The following is a 9,917-nucleotide window of genomic DNA, read 5'->3' as shown; positions in this document are numbered from 1 at the left end:
TCTCCGAGAAACCTAATGAAAACACTTCAGTGCCCATCACGGCCAGAGCATCTTCCATCAACTATTACTTGGGGAAGAAAAGTAGCCAGACCAAAGAAGACCAAACTCACACTCATTCTATTGTTCTGAACTTCTTTTGAAAAGCACTTAAAAACTCGGAATCAATAGCTTCCTCTGATTACAGGATAATAAATAGGGTACCTATCTTTCTCCCTGGTTCTTTCTCTAACATCATGGAATTGACTGCTAACTTTTTTAAAATTAAATCTTTTTTAAAAAATCTATATTTCATTGGCGTATAGTTGCTTTATAGAGTTCTATTGGTTCCTGCTGTACAGCAAAGTGAATCAGCTTTATGTACATGTATATCCCCTCTTTGCTAGACCGAACATGGAGTGAAGTTCCCTGCACTATAGAGTAGGTTCTCATTAGCTATCTACTTTATACACAGGAAAAATATGGAATGCTTCATGAATTTTCATGTCATCCTTGCGAAGGGGCCATGCTAATCTCCGTATACTTCCAATGTTAGTGTATGTGCTGACGAAGTGAACACATTGACATTTTAAACTTAGATGGTGATCACCGAAATTCCTTACAATGGAAGGAAAAAATATGCCTTAATGGGATTTTGATGGCAAAATTGTGCCTAATTGAATGTTTGCCTTCAATACTCGTAACTTTAGAATATAAAATAATTCAGTAATAATTTATCCAACACATATTCAATAGGCACTTATCAAACTTCTACTTTGGGGGAGGTCTCCTCCGACTGGCCCTGGGGTTATCAAGATGACCAGGAATCTGCCCCCTTTCTCTAAAATCTTACCATTTGGTCAGGGAGCCAGGTACGTCTGTAAATGATTTTATTCCGATGCAGATATACAGTAAGTGAGGCACACTATACTGAAGCTAAAGGAAGGGAGAAGCCAGTTTTATCTGTGAATACTTCAAGAAAAAATTCTGTGGAATAGTTTCTTAAAGAATCTACAATTGGAGAGATCACTTAAAGCATGCCGGGAACTCTGAAGGACAGTTCATGCAGAAGAAACAACTTGAGTGAAGACAAAGGACAGGTTATATTAGTGGGGATAGAGCTCCATCAATCTGGGGCTTTTAAATACCAGGGTGGAAAATTTGAAATAGAAGCCACTCACTATAACAGAGTGGCATTTTTCCTCTGGATTTATGGAAGCAAGCCTGCTGCTTGTGGCTGTAAGTAGCCCAGATTTGGAAGAAGCAAGATGGTAGGAGGAGGGCCATCAGCCCCAGCTATGAACGTGGGCAGTGGTGGCAATAAGATATGGGTGGATGCAAGGAAGTGAATTTAACAGCTGTTCACAGTGGTGCTAGAGGGGCTTTGATGAGATATGGGAATGGGAGCAGTTAGTCATGTGTCTGTGGGGATTATGTAGGAAACCCTGTTTAGAAAATGTTGCTTCAAAGGTTTGGGAATCCTGCATCAAGACGTTAACCAGGCAAATCAAAACGTGGTTTGGAGCTCATGAGACAGATCAAAGCTGCAGGTGGGAGTTTGTATTCCATCAGCTTCAGATTGGTAGTGAAAGCCACCAGAGTAGAACCAATTGCCAAGGAGAATTTGAGGAGTAAAAAGGAAAAACAATGAATATTAAGGTAAATAACAACTGTAACAATGATGACAGCAACTAAACCCCAACATCAACGGCTGTAGCAGTGACCTTCCCAGAGGGTCCTCACCGACTCTCAGCTCCTGGTGTCATGTCTGTTAAGGTCCAATAGTGTCTCCACACCCCCGCCCCCATCACGTCTGCCTAGAATCTCAGAATGCAACTTCTTCTTCTTCTTCTTTTTTTTTTGCAAATAAGTTGTTTTTGCAGATGTAATCACGTTAAGGAGAGGTCATCCTGGGTTGGGTGGGTCTGCAAATCCAATGACTTGCGTCCCTCCCTATAAGAAGAGAGAACTTTATTAAAACTTACTTTTTAATTGGAGGAACATTGCTTTACAGTGTCGTGGCGGTTTCTGCCATACAACAATGCAAATCAACCATAATTCTACACGAAACAGGGAGGTTTCTAGATCCGAAGACAGAGTGTAGGACCCCATGGGAAGCTGCAGGCGGGGCCTGGGTGATGCGTCCCCAAGCCAGTGATGGCCAAGGATCGCCAGCAACCTCTGAGAGCAGCAAGGAAGAGGTTCTCCCTTCCAGGAGGAAGCAGTGCTGATGACCCCTGGATTTCGGACTTCTTGCCTGCAGAGCTGTGATAGGATGCTATGTGAAGCCACTTGCTTTGTGGTGCTTTATTACAGCCTCTCTAAGAACTAATACAAATCCTGTGCCACCCTCTCTCACATTGGATGGGGTTGGGCTGCCTGACCAATGGGGTGCTGCAGGAGTGACCACGTGAGGCTTCTGCCTTGCTCTCTCTTGGAGTGTCCTCTGTAGGCGGAGCTGGTGGCTGTGTTTAAGGACCCAGAGGCAGCCCAGTGGCCAGGCCCTGGCCTGAGGAACCACAGCCTCTGCCAAGCACCAGCATCGACTCACTGGGTCTGAGGTCAGGCCTCACCAGGAGCAGACATCCCAGCCCCAGATGAGCCTTCAGACTATCGCAGCCCCAGCCAGCACTGTGACTGAACCCTCCCAAGACAGCCTGAGCCAGACCACCTGGCTGAGCTGACTCCAGATTCCTGACCCCAGAAACTGTGTGAGCTTACAAGTATTTGTTTTTTGAAAGGCTCAGTTTGGAGGTTGACTTTTATGCATAAAAACAAAATGAATTCTCATTTGTAAGGGTTTTCTTTTCCCTTCTGTGTGGCTACCCCTCAGGCAGGTTACTCTATGCCCTCCTTAGTGACTGAGGGCTTGCAGTTTGCTTCTAGCTTGTGAAAAGTTTAACCCCTGAAGGATTTTTCAAGGCTCATCTAACAATCGCAGGATTTTTTCAGGCCAGAATCAGTTTCTGGGGTGACACCCTCCCATCATGCTTCTGACTTGTCTATTTCTGGTCACTTGCATGGGGGAAAACCACACCCCGTTTCATTCCTGGACATGTCTTTTCTTCCTCCTCCCATGATTCTTAAATAAAAGGCATCTTAAAGGTATTTAATGCAGCTCGAGGTCACTGTTTAACTGAAGAGTCGTATTAACCTTTGTTGCTCAAAGCTCTAATTGGTCTTATTCTCTTCTATTTGAACCCATAAGCACTTGGCTTTCCTTTATTTTTAGATGCTCTGTATTTTCTTTAATTTCTGCTTGAAAACCACTGATGTTTTGTCTCTCTAGGCCAGAATACTGGAGTGGGTAGTTCCTTTCTTCAGGGGATCTTCCCAACCCAGGGATCGAACCCAGGTCTCCCACATTATGGGTGGATGCTTTACCATCTGAGCCACCAGGGAAGCCCAAGAATACTGGAGTGGGTAGCCTATCCCTTCTCCAGTGGATCTTCCTGACTCAGGAATCAAACCAGGGTCTCCTGCATTGGAGGTGGAGTCTTTACCAGGGAAGCCCCCATATGTCACTAAGCTTAGCCTACATGCATGAGAGCCAAGTTGCTTCAGCTGTGTTCGACTGTGTGACGCTATGGACTGTAGCCCGCCAGGCTGCTCTGTCCATGGGATTCTCCAGGCAAAAATACTGAAGTGGGCTGCCTTACTCTCCTCTGGGGGATCTTCCCAAGCCAGGGATCGAACCCATGCTTCTTACATCTCCTGCACTGGCAGGAAGATTCTTTACCACTAGGGCCGCCTGGGAAACCTGCTGAGCTCAGCCTCAAGTCAAACACACAGTGCTCCGACTCTCCATCTGACCCAACTACTCTGCTGACCACAGAGACGCAGCCCTGGACGCAGCTTCGCCAAGTAGCTCAGCACAGACGGCAAGAATCTGGTGTTCCTGGACCCCTGCTGCCTGCCTGCCGCAACAATGCACACATTTTAGGGTTTCATCAGGGCAGCACCCCACTTCCAAACACCAATTTCTAGATTGGTTTACTGTAGGCTCATTGATACCGAAACAAATCGCAAGTTCCATTGCTGTAACAGAGAAAATTTATTTCCTGCTCATCTAACCAGAGCACACGGGTCCACATCAGAGTTTCTAGATGTAAGATATTCTGTTCCTTATATTTCATTCAAGGACTCAGGCCGCCAAAGCATTACCATCTTCACATTGCTGGCCAGTGTTCAGCCACGACACCTGTAAAGAGTCGCGGGGCGGGGGTTATGCCCAGAATATTTTTTTATGGTTCTGACTTGGAACATATACAAGTCATTCCCACTGGCTGTATATGAAGCTAGGAAACATAGCCTGACCACGGTCTAAAATGCAAGGAAATAGGATTGATGGTCAGCAAGCCGTCTCTGACACAACCTTGAATCTTGAGATGTACTCTTACTGATGGAATAAATTGGGCTTCCTAGGTGGCTCAGCAGTTAAGAATCTGCCTGCAATGCAGGAGATACAGGTTCGATCCCTGGGTCAGGGAAGATCTCCTGGAGGAGGGCATGGCAGCCCACTCTAGCATTCTTGCCTGGAGAATCCCATGGACAAAGAAGCCTGGCGGGCTACAATCTATAGGGTCACAAGGAGTCAGATGTGACTGAAGCGACTTAGCATGCACACCAAGAATAATTATCAGAAGAAAGAAAGAACGGAATTGAAAATGAAGCTATTAGAGTGGGATAAGACCAAGCAGCAGCAGTGGCAGATAGGTAAATGAAACAAAGCGAAACAAGGAGGGTAATAGTTCTCAGGCCCGAGGGGCAGGTTTTGAGATCTACGTCTGTAAACCTCTCCTGTCACCACTCATATCTCCAGAGAAGCACACTGTTCATGTCACATATGTGTGTGCAGTTCCATTTAAAAGTGAGCTGAGCTGAAATGTCGGGTTTAGGCAGTAAGTTAGAGATCAGGTCACTGTTTCCACATACCTAGAGCACCTTTAATCTTAAAACAACATTGGGAATATAGGATGGAATAAAGCATAAGCATATTAAAATCCTGTCTACACTGGTTTCAAAATGAGTTGTTCACTTAAACTGTCCAGGCAATGGGTGATTGTAGCTGGAGCATAACCTCCAGGGTGTTATAAAAATGCCCATCTTCCTTCACCCTTAAGGAAGAGGCATGTAAAGAAATATAGTGGAAAATTTAACCTTACTATGGTATAACTTTTAAACTTACATGAGTAAAGTAAATAGAGCTTTTGGGTGGAAAATCCATGTGGTTAGAAGAGATATTTTTCAAGATTTTTTTAAAATTTCTCTACCATTTAGAATTTCATCTTTTATTTTATTACTCTTCCTTGGGGTAGTGATGAAATGTGGTCCAGGATTCCCTCCAACCTGGGAGGAAATGCCTGTAAATAATTCTTTCTATTAACTCTGAGTTATAAAGCCAGGTAGTTGCAACCTGCTGGGACCAGGAGATAATAAGCACAGGGAAGGCCTCTCTTATGGGCTTTCCAGGTGGCTTAGTGGTGAAGAACTCTCCTGCCAATGCAGGAGACACAGGAAACATGGGTTTGACCCCTGGGTTGGAAAGATCCGGTGGAGGAGGAAATGGCAACCCACTGGAGAATCCCATAGACAGGGGAGCGTGGAGGGCTACAGTCCATGGGGTCACGGAAGAGCTGGGCACGACTGATCATGCAGGTCTCTCTTAAACGCATGCTTTGTCTGGGCTTCAGACTGGAGGGAAAACCAAGATTTCTTGATCTGACTCATGTTATCACACTAGGAATGTTTATAGAGATATGAGGCTGGATTTCTAGTAATCCAGTAATGTGCTAATTTTGTGGAGTGCCTTTTGAGATATATGCGGATAGAAGACCAGCGGAGAATGAAAGTTCAGAAATTCTGATTCTTGGTTCTCTTTACAGAATAGAGAATATAATAGCCGTAAGTGAACAAATGTAATAGGTAAATAAGTCTTTCACTTTGAACCGTGTTTTTCTCCTTTTCTTGTGTTATTTTAAAAATGTCTACGTCCTGTATGTCTGTCTGTCTCTGTCATCATCATGTTCACCATCTATGTATCTTTTATTTTAGTGATTGTTGGGAAACTTTAATTATTTCTCACCCACACACTGGAGACTGCTTGATGAAGTACTTCTTTCAGTATTAAAATGGTTCCAGAGTGTCTTCTGTAGGTTTATCCATATCACGTTGAGTATAGTTTGCTCATGGCAGTTTCTAAATATGATTTTCTTTTGGAATAAAATGATTGCCGTATCCCTTTCTTATCATGATTTGGGTTGCCCTTATGTTAATGGGGTAACACGGTTATGTCTAACTGTGTGCTACATACTCAGTAATGTTTTGAAGTCTAAGTAATAATTAAAAGTGAGACCCAAAACACCAATTTTGTATCAGGGCGTTAACTCATTAGTTACTTTCTCAGTAATAAAATATTTTTATGATTCTGTTTCTACGCCAATTTTAAAAGAAGTTTGTTCTCAGTAGAGTCTATTAGAAATAGAAAAAATAAAGAAAATGTACAACTTGTTACATAAAACAATCAATGCATATTATATATACTTCTAATTGTTTTCTCCCATGAAAATACACATATAAAAACTTAGACTTATATGGTGGAGAAATTTGCTTACACAATGTAAATGTGGAGAGCAAAACTGGAGTAACTCTGTGCGTGACATACTGTGTGAAACAGGGTTATGAATTCTTTTTGACTTAGCATGAGATAGTGAGCATTCTTACATGTTATTAAATAATTAAAAAACACATTTTCTAAAAGAACTGGAGTTTAGATTTCCATTTTAATCATTTCCTGTTATTGGTGCTCTGGCTTTCCTCACAAATAATGCTGTGAAAAATAAATAAATAAATAATGCTATGAATGATATTTATTTTTGTAGCTTCTTTATGATAAATGATAAAAAGTCATGTTACAGATTTAAAGGGTGCAATCTTTAAAGAAAAAGTCTGCACTGACCTTTGCTTTCAGTAATATATATTCACAAAATTATTACTACTCTAAATCTTTACTAAGATTAGAGATGAGTGTAATGGATCAATGTTTCAAGTTGTATTTCTGTAATTACCAACAAGATGGAATTTCCCCCATATTTTTATCAGACATTTGTATTTCTTTCATGAATTTTCTTTACTTTCTTGGCCTTAGCCCACTGCATGTTGCGGATCTCAGGGAGACCAGATTAATAGCATCATGAACATAACACGATTCCATCCTTTTCGTGTGTTGATTACTGACGCAACCAGAGCGTCCTTTCTCTTCCTTATTGTGTTTTCATCTCTATCATCTATTTTGAAAAAATCACACTCACAGAAAACAATAGTAGAAAGCAGGAGTGAAGGGGGACCTGCTGGGGGAACACTGGCCACAATCGGGGGGCACAGAGTGGGGGGTGAGAGCACTCTGGAGCAGCGCATGCTGGGCCTTGTGTCTCATTGGTTGGGAGTATTGGGAGGTGCACTTTGGTCCAACGGAACCCACCGGTATGAACGTCTTCTAAAGACGAGGACAGAGGGAAAGAAGTTATGTCCATCAACTTATTCTTCTCCTGAATATTGAAGAGGAATTTTGATTATCATTCAAATGGAGGAAGAATGAGTTGAAAGCAATCAACATACCCTCAGTTCAGTTCAATAGCTCAGTCTGACTCTTTGGGACCCCATGGACTGCAACAGGCCAGGCTTTCCTGTTCATCACCAACTCCCAGAGCTTACTCAAACTCATGTCCATTGAGTTGGTGATGCCATCCAGCCATCTCATCCTCTGTCGTCCCCTTCTCCTCCTGCCCTTAATCTTTCCAGCAAAGGATCTTTTCAAATGAGTCAGCTCTTCGCATCAGGCGGCCAAAGTATTGGAGCTTCAGCTTCAACATCAGTCCTTCCAATGAATATTCAGGACTGATCTCCTTTAGGATGGACTGGTTGGATCTCCTTGCAGTCCAAGGGACTCTCAGGAGTCTTCTCCAACACCACAGTTCAGAAGCATTCTTCGGTGCTCAACTTTCTTTATGGTCCAACTCTCACATCCATACATGACCAATGGAAAAACTATAGCCTTGACTAGACGGATCTTTGTCAGCAAAGTGATATGTCTGCTTTTTAATATGCTGTCTAGCTTGGTCATAATTTTTCTTCCAAGTAGCAAGTGTGTTTTAATTTCATGGCTGCAGTCACCATCTGCAGTGATTTTGGAGCCCCCAAAATAAAGCCTGCCACTGTTTCCATTGTTTCCCCATCTATTTGCCATGAAGTGATGGGATCAGATGATCTTAGTTTTCTGAATGTTGAGTTTTAAGCCAACTTTTTCACTCTCCTCTTTCACTTTCATCAAGAAGCACTTTAGTTATTTGCTTTCTGCCATAGTGGTGGCGTTATCTGCATACCTGAGGTTATTGATATTTCTCCTGTCAATCTTGATTGCAGCTTGTGCTTCATCCAGCCCAGAGTTTCTCATGATGTACTCTGCATATAAGTTAAGTAAGCAGGGGGACAATATACAGCCTTGACATACTCTTTTTCCGATTTAGAACCAGTCTGTTGTTCCATGTTCAGTTCTAACTATTGCTTCTTGACCTTCATACAGATTTCTCAAGAGGCAGGTCAGGTGGTCTGGTATTCCCATCTCTTTAAGAATTTTCCACAGTTTATTGTGATCTACACAGTCAAAGGCTTGGCATAGTCAATGAGGCAGAAATAGATGTTTTCTTGAAATTCTCTTGCTTTTTCTATGATCCAACAGATGTTGGCCATTTGATCTCTGGTTCCTGTGCCTTTTCTAAATCCACCTTGAACATCTGGAGGTTCTCGGTTCACCTATTGTTGAAGCCTGGCTTGGAGAATTTTGAGCATTACTTTGCTAGCATGTGAAATGGGTGCAGTTGTGAGGTAGTTTAAACATTCTTTTAGATTGTCTTTCTTTGGGATTGAAATGAAAACTGACCTTTTCCAGTCCTGCAGCCACTGCTGAATTTTCCAAATTTCCTGGCATATTGAGTGCAGCAGTTTCACAGTGTCATCTTTTAGGATTTGAAATAGCTCAGCTGGAATTCCATCACCTCCACTAGCTTTGTTTGTAGTGATGCTTCCTAAGGCCCACTTGAATTCACATTCCAGGATGTCTGGCTCTAGGTGAGTCATCACACCATCATAGTTATCTGGGTCATTAAGTATAGTTCTTTTGTATAGTTCTTCTGTGTATTCTTGCCACCTCTTCTTAGTATCTTCTGCTTCTATTAGGTCCATACACTGCATATTTTTAATTTAGAAAATATAAATGAGCCAAATATTAGTGGATATTATGTTTTTTATGAGTTGTCATCTATTCCTGTTCTATCTATAACCTCTGCATACAGCAATGCTACCATTCTAACTGTATTTAGACATGCATTCCTAGCAAAAATGGCTGGGAGAAAATGCAAGAAAATATTAGAAGTAATCATCTCTTTAAAGCCTTAGAGGCATTCTTTTTTTATTTCTGGCCTGTGTGTTTTCACAATCACTTAATTTTTGTTTAATTTGTAAAAAAACAAATATTTTATTGATATAATAAAGGCATTTTTGCAATGGCTTGCATGCTTAAAAGAAAAGAACTGATATTCTGAACTTGTGATGAAAGATTTTGAGCAAGATATAGATTCAAAAGTATCATAGAGTACATAAGTTTGCACAAAATTTCTGTCTACTTTTTAATAGTAAAAAAATAGACAAATATTTTGAGTAAATACTTTAAAAATTATATGTTTAATATGTGATGCTTTACATATTTACAATATTTTTAAATTAAAAGTCAACAAAATTTAGTTTGAAATGTAGATTAATGTATTGAAAATCAAATTTGGGAAGTTTTCAGACTTTCAGAAATGATTCTATCTGCCCCTTTCTTTCTCTCTCTCTCCTCTTTCTGGCACTCATTACATGAATGTCAGTACCTATGATAATCCCAG

At 41.5% G+C, this 9,917-nt stretch overlaps 1 non-coding gene across 1 annotated transcript; it reads right to left on the bottom strand.

Annotated features, from left to right (window-relative positions):
* Window positions 1-452: 452 nt before the first annotated feature.
* Window positions 453-556, bottom strand: LOC114116268 (U6 spliceosomal RNA). The gene has a single exon (XR_003590254.2). It is a non-coding gene; the product is annotated as a U6 spliceosomal RNA (small nuclear RNA).
* Window positions 557-9,917: the final 9,361 nt, after the last annotated feature.

The sequence above is a fragment of the Ovis aries genome, chromosome 8 (genome assembly GCF_016772045.2).
Source record: "Ovis aries strain OAR_USU_Benz2616 breed Rambouillet chromosome 8, ARS-UI_Ramb_v3.0, whole genome shotgun sequence".
NCBI lineage: Eukaryota > Metazoa > Chordata > Mammalia > Artiodactyla > Bovidae > Ovis > Ovis aries.
The sequence above is the reverse complement of the archived record's forward strand: the minus strand, read 5'-3'. Positions and strand labels throughout refer to the sequence as shown.